Here is a 13,198-nt window from a genome sequence, read left to right as displayed (position 1 = left end):
TATGCAAAAAATACTGCACAATAAAAGCGCAGGTGGATGCGCTAATATGAGTTCAACATCACCGAACGGTGTAACTCTTATAGGCGGTTACAAGAACAGGAAGTGAGGGCTTTTAATACCTCAAATAAACCACCTAAAGTACAATTCTTTACAAATCCAAGATCGAGGGGATTTCATCGATTGAGTCGTTAAAATAGTAGAAATAAGACGACAAAAGTTACATAATTTGATGTGAAATTACTCTTGAAACACTGTATGGGGATAATAATGTAAAATAGATCAATAATACCAATTTTGATAATAATATAAGGCCACAAACACTTAAACACTTTCTGCTATTAAATCCGGAAATAGCCTATGTAACAAATGTTGTGAATGTCATGCTGACGCAGACGCAGCTGGGAAACAATACGGCTACAATAACGTAATTACATAAACTAACTGTAAGGCCCTTTATCTAATGTATTACAAACTTTGTAGGTCAAGTTATTTTTGGTTCTTCTCGATGCAGACGCACCCCGATGTTTTTCTTTTTTTCCTCCTCTCTTCTCCCCTGCTTCTTTTTCTCTTTACATCCACTCAGTATTCATGCCTGCGGATAACAAAGAGCTCGGCTCAATCCACGCAGGAGGCGGTGTGACAGGGAACTCGTGGCAGCTTTTCAAATATCTTCTTTCTGTCTCCTCCTTTTCTTTGCATCTCGACTTTGGTCTCGGTTGGAAGGGGTGAGGAGGAGGAGGAGGAGGAGGAGGAGGAGAGGGAGAGGAGGGGGGTTAATCAGCCTCCCACCTCAATCTCTAATTCACTTTGCTCTCCCCACGCATCAAGGGGATCGGATTTAACGCTGCGCACAAGAAAGCAGATCCTTTACAAAGTTTCACAACGTGATGGAGCGAGCGGCTGGTGTCTAGTCTGGCCTGCTTCTGCAAACACGCAGCCCAGTGTAAACGCTGGAGCGATCTCTGTGGTTAAAACTTGTTATTTTTGAGAACAACGGGAATAAATTAAACTAATTCAAACATTAAGAGCAGCTTTGAAGTTATTCTGTTATAATAAATGCAGAATATCAACATTGTGAGCTTGTTAGAATTGATATTTGTGGACGTTTTTAGCCAAACTACATTTAATTTCAGCATGAAAATAAAAGGATGCAATGGGCAGTTAACCTGTAGGCTTTTATTTTGAAATGATTCATCACTGACCTGCAGTTTGCGAGACTTTTGCAAGAATTTGGCACAATCGATGCATGCATGCTGCAAAAAAAATCGACCCTAAATGCTGAGATGTCTCTTACAGACATTTATTTACTGCTTAGTCTGAGTAATAACTTCAAATTGTTTTTTCTTAAGACAGATTAACATAAAATTCTCCGACTGTGGCCTAAAATGTGCCCACATTAAGGAATAGATACAAAAAAAAACGCTGGACTAATTGACCTTAGGTGGACATTTTTCCCAGTGTGTGAAGGGCATCAATTGTAGGATGTCAGTGTCTATAGAGTCGCCACTTTTCCCGCCTGGAAAGGTCAAGAGGTCATGCTATTGATTAGGCACCAAACAGGATGCCATCATCCTCATTTCAACACACAAATAACATCACAAACAAGTAAAAATATCTGCTGTGAAAAGGCCTATAGGATGAGTAATTTACTGTATTATTGTGCTTTATATTACGGTTTAAGTGTTATAAGTCATCATTTAAAACAGCTACAGGCCTACATTTATGTTCTTACAAAAGTCATTTATAACCGTATGTCCAATTATATTTTTCAGCGCCAGATGAGACTTTAAAATGCAGATTATTACTAATAAAAGTGTTAATAAGTGACATCTTATATCTAATATCCAATGTATGTATTTTATTTCACAATAAGATAATCTTTATCTTTCTGGATCTCCCATTGGAGGAAATTTAGTTAACAGTTAAAAAAAACAGTTATAAATACAAACAATAATAGCAATGATAATAAGAAATAAAGACGTAATAATAAAAATCACAACAATCATAATATTTATATGTATATATATATATAGATATATACATTATTTACACCCTTTTACTTATATATGTAAAAATAATTGCACTAAAAAAATATACACTCACCGGCCACTTCATTAGGCACACCTGAAAAATCTAATGTAATCCAACCCACCAGCTCAGCCATAAGATTAGCTTTTATGTTGCCTGTAGTGTTCAGGCTGTATTCTAAGCTTTACAGATGTTAATTCAATGATATATCAGCATCAAGCTCATAATTGATGGTGGGGCTGTACTGAGCTGCTTTATATTCAGAGGTGTTCCTAATACTCCGGCCCCCTCGTGTATGTAAACAGGGAGGACAGAAAATTAGAGACACATCTCAACAGCACCTTTAACTCTGGCCTCAGTTATAAACATCGTTGAATTTACACACTTCAGACTGTCAACAAAACAAAAGCCAACAAAAACTTAATGAAAGCAGAATCAGAATGTATTAGATCGTACAGGTGTACCTAATGAAGTGGCCGGTGAGTGTATATAGGCAGTGATGAGGAGAGGATACTAATGGATAATAATGTAAACTAGTAAAAGTATGCACTTTACAGCTATTTGCACACATGTTTAGATGCCTGTAAGCATTTTGTTGTCTCTGTAGTTACTTGAACTCAACGTAATGACAATAAAATCTAATCTGAGGTAATCTAGTGACAACAAGTCAAGCAGCAAACTCTCTGCAAAAGTCAACATTCAGTTTATTCACCTTCCTCGGCACTAAACAAACAACATCTGAAGGACCCGATCATCCGACACGTTAGGAAGCGTCGAGCATCCTGTAGCTGCAGTTCCACAAACACTGCTCTCTGTGGCGTAGTCGTTACCATCAACATATGGTGTGTGTTTTTACGAGGGCTGCATTCCCACAGAAGACACACACCAGCGCACCCAGTGATGCTATGTGATTATTGAACGCCTCCACAACGCAGATGTCAGGGGAATTTCTATCTAACGAACAAATGAAGGCGCGATGCAGTCACTTACACTTATAAATAACCTTTATTTTTTGAGCACTTTTCAAATCTGATTCCTCAGAAAAGCAGCAAAATAAAACAGACAGGTTATACAATCATCAGGTTTTAGGAGAAAATAAACATCAACACAGTCAAGGCAAAAAAAAACAGGACTTAAAAAATACTTAAAACAGCTTTTGGCATCAGATTTATGCGCTAGAAAAGTCAGTTTCCTTTCTGGCATGGGGGAAACGTATGTCTCAGGCTGATGTTGAGGCCTACAGTAGATGACTTAATCTCACACTGTTGCTTACAGTCGGCGACGTGATGGTGGCATGTCGGCACCCGGAGGAAATCATGTTGAGACAAGCTGTCAGAGCAGCAGCTCGCGCTCAGTCAAACAACAACCCACTGTGGCCCTGTGGGGTCTCACACATACTGTACCCATCAATAACCGCATAGCTTCACTGCGGAGGGACGGCTTTACAACCAGAGAGCCATATGCAGCTCTGCAGGAAGGGGCCGGCTGCATTGTGGCAGTAATTGGACAGAGAGGAGAGAGGAGGAGACACAGATAGTGCGATGACACTTGAGAAATGAGATCTAACTCCATCCCAGCGGCAGTCCTGACAGCCAGAGTCCTCCACCTCCATTCTTCCCCTCTCTGCCTTTGTCCGGATGCTTTTCAGCCGCGCTGCACCAAACCTGTTCCCCTTCACATCCCTCCTTACACGGGGATGTGAGGCCTCTGTTGAGCGGCTGCTGTCTCTGTTTTATCTGTCCATCCATCCATCTCTTGACGCCTCTCCTCCTCCTCGCTCCGCTCCTCTCCTCCCCGCTCCCCGCGTCCCATTGGCAGGGCAGTTTTCTTCTCCTTCAATCATCTTGGCTCATAAAACTTGGGGAGGAGGGCTAGCAGGCTGTGTTTTCAGGGCTGGCTACACCGCTATGGGTGCACTGACTCGGACTAATGCTATTCACGCCTCACATTTGCTCGCCAGGTCCGAAGAAAAGGGACGGCCACGGCAGCCTTTATGGGACACGCAACAAAGGGCCGTCATTCATCAGACAGTGGAGGAGTTTGGGTTCCTCCCGTTAGCATCATGCTAGCATTATGCTACAGCTAGTGCACTTTATTTTGAAAGAAACAGCTGCTTGCAAGTTGGGAAAAGTTCATGAGGAGATGCTGAAATGTCAAAATTTCTACTTGTTTTTTAGACTTCTGGATTTTACACTTGATCTTTCACATTGTGCTGACGTTGTGTGTGCGTGTCCGTGTGTGTTTGTGTGTGTGTGCAACTGCCAGAATGACAGACATGCACTATAGCTGAGTGTCTGGTGGCGTTATAGATTTATAGCCGTACTCCCGGGTCACCAAGCCACTATTAATCTTCACCTTTGCTTGGCCGCTCCTTCACACAGGGCCAGCCGCTTTAGAGGCCCGTTGGCAGCTCACAACAATACCCATAATGCCGCTGGGCCTTGTCAGCCTGTCCTAATTTGTGGCAGTGGTCCCGGGGTTGAATTCAGCCGCTGCTGGCTGCTTGACCTGCTGTATTCTGTTGGCGGATTAGCAACATCTTTTAGTCTCCATGCAGGGCAACAGCAATGGGCTGAAACGCAGACTGCAATTACACAGCAGGAAAGGCCTGCTTAGACACACACATGCATGCGTGCAGACACGCACACACACACACACGGATGTTTATGGATGGATAGATGGAAAGATGAATAGTCTGCTGAGGAGGGGAAAGAGAAGCAGGTGATGTGGCCGTTTGCTGCTTTGAAGAAGACTTAAGAAAGAGAAAGAGAGAAGGGAAACTGTCTCAGTGTGTGTTTAGAGGTTTTGTACTTACACAGTGGGTATTCAGCCGACATTGTGTACATGGAAATCAATGTATCGAGCGGCTGAGCTGCAGCTTAGCTTCACAGAGATGGCTCAGTATCACGTCGGAGCATTAAACTGCCAACAGATGCCTGACAACGATAAAAAAGGACCAAATTTATCCAATTTAAATCCATCACAGAGCGTTATTCAGAGGCTGTGACTGTGCATATAGTGACTTGAAGCTCCCTGAGCACTGTTGGCAGGAGGCTGATATTGTAGGACAAGGCGCACGATCAATCATCTACATAAAGCTTTGTGTAGACATTGATAAAAGGGACACTTATGAATGCCTTTATGAGTTTATGAGCATTAAAATAAGTCTATAGTAATTTTTTGAGTTTAACCACTTGTACTCAGCTTCTGCTACACCGATTGTTGACCAGTCTTAAGCCGCTTTCCCACTGGTCAAAAAAATCTGGCTTTTTTGCTTAAGTGGGAAAAGTTACAATCGGCATTCAGACCCGGGTCAAATGACTCTGCAGTAGACCCGGGTTATTATCGCCTCGGCTCCAATCGGCAATGATGGGGGAAAAAAACCCAGGTCGACACGCTAATCTCCGCCCCCTTTCCGGTGCGATGCTATGACGCGCTCTGTCCCGTAAATACAGAAGAACAACACACGACGGCGAATTTGTTCTTTGTTTCATGCAAGATGCAGCAACACTGGCTACTAACTAAGCCTGGCTCTGGCGCTTTTGTGACGTCAGACGGTGACGCTGCAGGAAAAGAGATGAAAGGAATTCTCCACTGGCGATGTGAAAAGAGACAATCGTCATTTATTAGTGGGTCTGAAAAACACGCGTCAGCGCGCTAATTTTGGTGGGAAGGGGAGTTGCTTGATTGACTACCTCCTCAGTTTAAATTGGTGAAATAACCATTAATAAACATTAAAGAACATGTGTGTTTCAAGGCAGAAAGCTTAAGCCTAAATAAAGGATTCCTTCTGTTTAAAAATATCTCTTTTATGTCAAGCACATTTATTAGTATGGACTGTATGTAGAATAGAACAGAATTGTCAGTGACAAGCTGCACAACTAAATTTAGCAGAGACCAAAGCCAGTGCATGCATCTCCATCTAGTCCATTAAGTGTAGTAAGTATGACTTTTTATCATTTAAAACTACATAAAAAAGTTTATTATCAGGAGAAAAAAACACCTGCAGTTTTTCATGTTAAAGAATTACATTATAACAGGTGGTCACTGTATTATCAATCATAGGCCTTTGGTGGAGGTCGACTCTGCAGCAATAGATGCCTCAGCAATTGCAACTGTGTAGTTGTACAGTAACTGCAACACGCTTTATTGATGAAAGGTTTGAGTAAAAAGGAGGAACAAAATAAGAAAGTAAAAAAAATACCCAGAACTATACACACAGATGCATTTGCACAATGTTATCCCTGAATTCAACAAAAGGCCTAAACAGGGATAACAACAGGCAGAGATGCAGCAGGTCAAGCGCAGATCAGACTTGGCAGCGCAGCGCAGCACCTTACAAAGCACACAAAGCCGAGGACGATGGGAATAGGGAAATTGGCAAACCTAACATGGTCCCCTGCCATCATCCCTCGCTCCCTCCCTCTGTGTCACAACAGATGCTATGTTCCATGAAGACACTGTCAGCTGCACGAGAATGGCTCCAAATTTGTCGACAATGATGGCACGGACAAAAAAAAAAAAGGGACAAAAAAGAAAGAAACAAAAAAAAACGTTGTCAAAGTCAGCATCTGAGTTTACAATGACGACACGGCAGCGAGGAGGAGGGCACGGGCGAGTGTGTGCGCAGACCTCTCACCAGGAGTGGGACCTTTCGCTATGGAAACACAACCCCTACCCCTCCCCGCTGCTATTACTATAGTATACACATACACGCACGCACTTGTCAGCTGCAGGCCAGGCGCTGTCTGAGCCCAGATGGTGGTGAACTGCATAACTCACTTATCTGTCTCAGGCCTCTAAAGGAATGCTTAAAGGCCTCTCCAATTCCCAGCGGACGTCACCAAAAGAGAGAGAGAGAGAGAGAGAGGGAGAGGCACGCCATCTGCTCTCAGACACCGTGGGCACCCCCCTTTCCTGTCCGTCCCCCAAATTCAGCACCCCCCCTTTTTTTTTTACCTTCAACACCCTAAACTGTCCTTGTGATCCCTGACCCGTTCCTGCAACGTCAGTGGGGATGGGAGAGAGGATGCTGGGAGGAATCAGCATCGTTTGATTTGTTAAGTCTAATATATCCACAAAAATAATGCTATGATGTCATTCTCTGACAATGATTAAAACGAACAGGGCTTTTGCTTCCTGTTGACCAGTTGTTTGACTTTCTAACTTTTCATGCAAAAATGTATGAAACAAGAAACACTGTTATAAAATTTACTTCCCTCTTTGTGGCCTTTTATGCCTGTATTGAGAGAGCGAAAGTGGATAGTGTTGGAAACAGGGGCAGAGAGAGTGGGGATGACACGGAGCAAAGGGCAGAGAGTGGGAGTCGGGACCGGGGGCCGCCGCATCGAGGACTGTAGCCTCTGTATATGGGATGCACCAGTTAACCGCTGAGCTATACCAGCGCCCCTACTTACTTATTTTAATCAAAACATACTGTATATTTAACTGCAGATCAGTTCTTCCTTAACCCTACAAACTAAACAATATGTATTGTGATATATTGTAACACAACGAGACCTTATCATGACGGATTCTTCTGTTCCACTGCTTCAAATTGAAGATTTTGAAAGCCCTGAAGACGTTAAAGTTTCCAGTATTTCTTAGGCAAATGAAGAAAAAAAATCTAGGAATAAAATTAGTTTTGTGTAACATATTTTTCTTTATCTATTTCATCCTCATGTGACCAGTCACGTTAATCTTTTCATACCCTGAAGGCCCTCCTGACATCCAAGATTTGGAGCAATTTGTGTAGATAACAACTGTTTCTAAAAGGCAGCAGCGCACACACTCCGCTCTACAACTTTTTTTTTTGCCTTTTATGCTTTTATCGAGACAGAGAGGACAGTGTGTCGGAAACAAGGGAAAGGAGAGTGGGGATGACACACGGCGAAGGGTGGAGGATGGTATTTGAACCAGAGGCCGCCACATCGAGGACAGAAGCCTCTGTATACGGGACACGCTATTTAACCCCTGAGCTAAACCGGCGCCTCTGCTCTACAACTGTTTAATCTAAAAAAATAAATGAAAAAAAGTAAACTGAAGGTTGGATTACTTTATTTCTCAAAAAGAAGAGTCTTTGGTTTGAGGTTAAATAAGGTGTCTTTTGAAAAGACTTCAACTTTATTTAAAGGACCAATTCGCTGAAAAACACTGTCAGTCAAAGGTGGTGTTCTCTGTAATCGATAGAAATAATAATATTTGAAATTGGCGCCATAGCTGTGGAGAAAGTTGTACAAACAGCTCGTGGTTTCGCCCATTCTACATTCCTACAACACCCAGCGTCGGTGCGTCCCTCCCTCTGAAAGGAACGGCCCAGCGAGAGACGCTGGAGTGAAATACTACCGTTTTCCAGTCAAGGACATTGATCGCTGCAGACAATGGCTCCGGAACGAATCCGAAATACAACAAGAATATATCGGTTGATCGTCTAAAAAAACTTCAGGTCTGCAGTCTACATTTCAAACTTGACGATTTTGAACGAGACATGACATCGGAGGCTGGCGTCCTAGATTGAGGAAGTGTAGTTTAGCACGCTCCCTGGCCTCCGCCAGATGATTCCTTTTACACAGTCTGGTGGAGGTTTTCCAGGGCCCATTGGAGAAGCGGAAAGTGTCCTCCAAAGGCACAGAGTGAAATTTCTATTTTCTTTACCATAATGGCATTAGCTCCCCATAACAGCACGGTAGGACTAAGGTTGAAAATCGACAAACCGGCCCTTTAATTTTCTGCACATACATGTACATCTCAGCCTGTTTGAGTCTTCATTGTTGACAGTATTTAAAACATGTCTTGAACCAAAAACATCTGAATAACAGACACTCTTTTTCACACAAATATGTACAAACATCACATGAGCAAGACTGTTCCCCCGGGACAAGGGGAGGCAGCAGCAGGGACAGTTCGAGGCAGGGGTCACTGGGTTCAGTCCACACAAATGCCTGTGCAGGAGTCCTCTCCTTTCTGCTGATGCTTTGCAAACTGCGACATTCCAGGAAGGCTGTATTTACACCTGCTTTTCCACATAAATATACTGCAAGTGACTGTTATGATATTGCAAATTAGTTGCATGTAAAATGACAGTGACCTGTTTAGGTTTAGCATGAGCTTTGGTTTAATAGTTTTAAGTCCATTTGTACAGATATTTTCACTTCTCATTGCGTTGGTTGTTAGTTGCTACAAGTTTAAAGCTTTGCTCCTGGAAGGACATGTAAGGATCAGAGATCTAAGACATCAAAATGAAAAGTAAAAGAGACATTTGAAAGCACTTAAAAGAGGGTGGTTCACCTTCATCACAATGCCAACTCTTTACTCTCACTCTTTAAGCCCCAGATTAAACAGAACAGCCTTCTCCTCCACCTCGCTGCATTTTGCTGCACTGTTTAAAGAGGAGAAATCTGGTGAGCTCTCCACCACCCACTGAGTCAAGTGTGGCTCAGGTGTGTGTGTGTGTGTGTGTGTGTGTGTGTGTGTGTGTGTGTGTGTGTTCACCACATGTGCCTGCTGGTGTGTGGTCCGCCCAGTTCGTGTAAGCATAATCAGATGGTTTTTCTTGGTCTTGTACCTGCCTGCATGTGCACACAGAAAACACTTAATGTAGCTTCTCACGAGCAGTAAGAGAGAACGAGAAAGAGCGTGAGAGAGATAAAGCAGCCGGGATGCATTTGGAGCAGAACCACATAAAAAGAGCGAGTACTGATAAAAGGTTGAAACATCGTCTCTACTTCGGAGGAACTGAAGCAAGAATAGAAGAAGAGCAATTCTAAACGCTGAAATATTCTCCCTCAGAACAAGGTTAGACCATGCAAAATTCCCTGAATCAGATAAACTTAGTTGAAAGTAACTCTTTTTTTAAGATGAGATAAGATTAGATTACATTTGTGTGGTCTTTTGCCTTTGTAAGATGATGGACAGGAAATGTGGGGAGGCGAGAGCAGGGTTAGACGTGCATCAAAGGGCCGCGAGTCAGACCTGTGGTCTATGCACTGAGGACTTTGCCTCTGTACATGGGGTGCCTGCTCTACCGACTGAGCTGAACCAGCACCCTGAACATAACTCTTTTAAGCCTTCTTTTAGTGCAAGACATTAATAAATAGCCTACTCAATGTGAAACTTTACAGGAAGCAAAGGGGTAGCCACATTTCCTGATGAAGTGTCAAGTGTAATGCACAGCACAAACATTATTGAGTGCTGTTTGAGTCTCTTGGTCACCTGTCTGACTTTCCTATATGGACAGGGTCAATAAACCCATCCTTGGCCACTAGCCAAAGCAGCTAATCATGTCAAAAGAAGAAGCATACGCTGGACCCACATGTGTTTGTGTAAAGTATTGTGCATGTATAAAAGGTGCACTTGAGAAAGCATTTCTTGTTGCTTGGTTGTGTCCACTTGCAAGTGCACTCTCCTGTTGTCGAGCCTGCCTAGAGCTTGAATTTGATCAATTCAATTTTCTTAAACTTGATCCTTGCTTGTGTTGTGCTAACTCTCAGGTGTAATTCGCTTTGGACAAAAGGTTCTGCTAAATGAAATTGTAACATTGTAACATTAAACCATGCTACCTGCTACCGACAGTGATAAGCATTATGAAACTGGATGTGAAATTTGTTTGTTAGTGTCATAAAGTTACCAAAAAAAGGGACCCTCCTTGTCCGAATGGTAGAATGGATGTTTTAAATGTTTGCAGCTATCCAACAGCTATAACCCCACAATACTGCTATTTTTAGTTAGGTTGTAACAATGCAGCTGTGTGATATCGAGCCTACGCGACTGATACAGATACAAACATTGGATTTTCTGCAAAGGCAGTCCACAGAATTTGTGTTGTAGGTCATAAAGGAGAAGGTGAGCCAAATAGAGGTTTTCAGACAAACAATATGATAACTGTTGTGTTTAATAGGATGCTGGGCTGTTAAACTGAACTGAATTTGGCAACACGGACCAGAAACAGACTGAGCACGATTTCAAAGTAAAGTTGATTTGAGATTTAAATCTAGAAAGTTAGAAAGTTAGGTACCAATTTTTTAATTTACGTGATGTACAAGTGTAATGGTAATTACAAATCTATTTGTAAGGTTTAAATATACTTAAAACACTCTCATAGTAAGAATTTACTTAATTCAAATGCTTGTCAAATTTAAGTTCCTGTGTTTCTCTAAATTGCCTTCAACTATCCCAGAGGGGGGACCTGAACTCTTTGTGTTCAGGTGGAGTTTGCAACAGAATAAGTGTGATGGGAGCAAAAGCGCTCGCAGTCTAAAATCAGTTCAATAAACTTAATATTTACAATGTAACACAGTTGACTTAAAGGTTCTCTGACAATTAGAGACTTAGTTTCAGACAGAGAAAAGGCATGCACTGCTGCTAGCAACATTACAAGTTCAAATTCTTCTCCTGAAACATTTCAAGCACTTCTGTCACAGCGTCACGGTTCTAACAGTCGTTCTCCCAGTTTACTGTGTTTGGAAAGCACCACATGTATGACAGATAAATGCTCAGTGCAAGTCTCAGGTCATGACATAAGTCTTTAACAAGTCAGGACAAGCACCTCCATCATGCGGCCTCACAGCACCACCAGCTCTGAGCAGCTTTCCGTCAGCCTCCGACAAAACGTGTGGAACAAATGGCACCAGCCAAATGGAGAGGCAATAAGGCGAGGGGCCCTCTGTGAAGTGTGTGTGTGTGCGTGTGTGTTTGTGTGTCTGAGCGTGCGTGTGCAGGAGCGTGTGTGTGTTGATGAAGTGTACCCAAGCAGACAGGACGTGGTGTGTGTGGATTTTGCAGAGTGAATGGGGATTGTGTATTTTCAAAAGAGAGGGGGTGTCTCCCTGTGTGAGAGTGAATGTCGGAGACCTCTGTGAGCGAGGCCTTGTTCGTGTGTGTGTGTGTGTATGTGTGTGTCACAACAGGCCAGAACGGGTGAGAAAGAGCAGTCTGTCGGTTCAAGTATGCCCCCATGTGACCGATGTGAGAAATAAAAGGTTGAGACAGGAGGATAATTCAATGTAATTTCCTCTTTTTTAGTACAAAAATGTTGATTTTGATCATATTCACCTTGTTATTGAACCTGTTGAGATGGGGGACAAATTATTGGACCAACTTACATTGAGTGTCTTAGTACCATAACAGCCTCCGTACTTCATGGCATAGATTAACCAAGTCTTTGAAATGCATCTGGTTCATTCATTCTGGGTTTTGATGTTGGCGGTGGCAAGCATTGTCTTATACATGACCTGATGAATGTGTAGGTTATAGATTTTTTTATGGGTTCTTCAAAATAAACAGCAGTTCATCAATTCATTTAGGGACTCCAGAATGATGCAGAAACATTAAATGAAGACGCAGCCATTTTTATAATCTATCTATGTCCGTTTACCGTATTCACACAGCAGCCATTTTTCCGCTGACGTCATGCTCAGGGTTGGGAAGCTCAAATGCTGTTGTGCTGCTGTATTCCAAGTTTGAAATGTAAATTTAATGGACAGTGAAAATCCAGAGGGACATGGGGCCATATTTCATTTTTTTTTTTAACTTGTTTGTCACTAACAGCTAAGTTCAACAGCTAACATTAGCATTCAACCACTCCTACCTGCAACTGTTGCAACTACCTGCAACAAACTATTAGCTAGGAAGTTGTTGAATGCTTACTTTAGCTATTGTCTGATAGTATTCAATGATAACAGTTAGCTAGGTAAATTTCCACTGGGAATTACTTTCCTATTTCCTATATTGTGTTACACTATCAAAGGGTTATGTTAGCTAGGAAGCCATTAAATTTTAACATATTGTCTAAGGGTAGCATTTAGCCATTTCTTACCCTATATAACAGAATTAGCTAGCTAATTATCCACTATAAATTACTTTCCTATCATATTGTTTATCACTATTAAAGTGTGTTAGCTAGGAAGTCATTGAAGGCTAAAGTTAGCTATTGTCTTATGGTAGCATTTAACAATTTCTTACCTAATATAACAGTTGGCTAGCTAACTTTCCTTTAGTAGCCTAATCACTTTCCTATCATATTGTTGAACACTATCAAAGAGTCATGTTAGCTAGAAAGTCATTGAAGGCTAACAAGCTATTGTCTGACGGTAGCAAATCAAATATATTGTTTGACTTAAAATATGGATTGATGCCCCTCTGGATTTTCACTCTTCTTTGTGTTTTTAGTTGC

This window comes from Semicossyphus pulcher, unplaced genomic scaffold, assembly GCF_022749685.1.
Source record: "Semicossyphus pulcher isolate SPU_LCO1_2020_fin unplaced genomic scaffold, fSemPul1.0.p SCAF_8, whole genome shotgun sequence".
Taxonomy (NCBI): Eukaryota; Metazoa; Chordata; class Actinopteri; order Labriformes; family Labridae; genus Semicossyphus; species Semicossyphus pulcher.
This window is presented reverse-complemented; position numbering follows the sequence as displayed.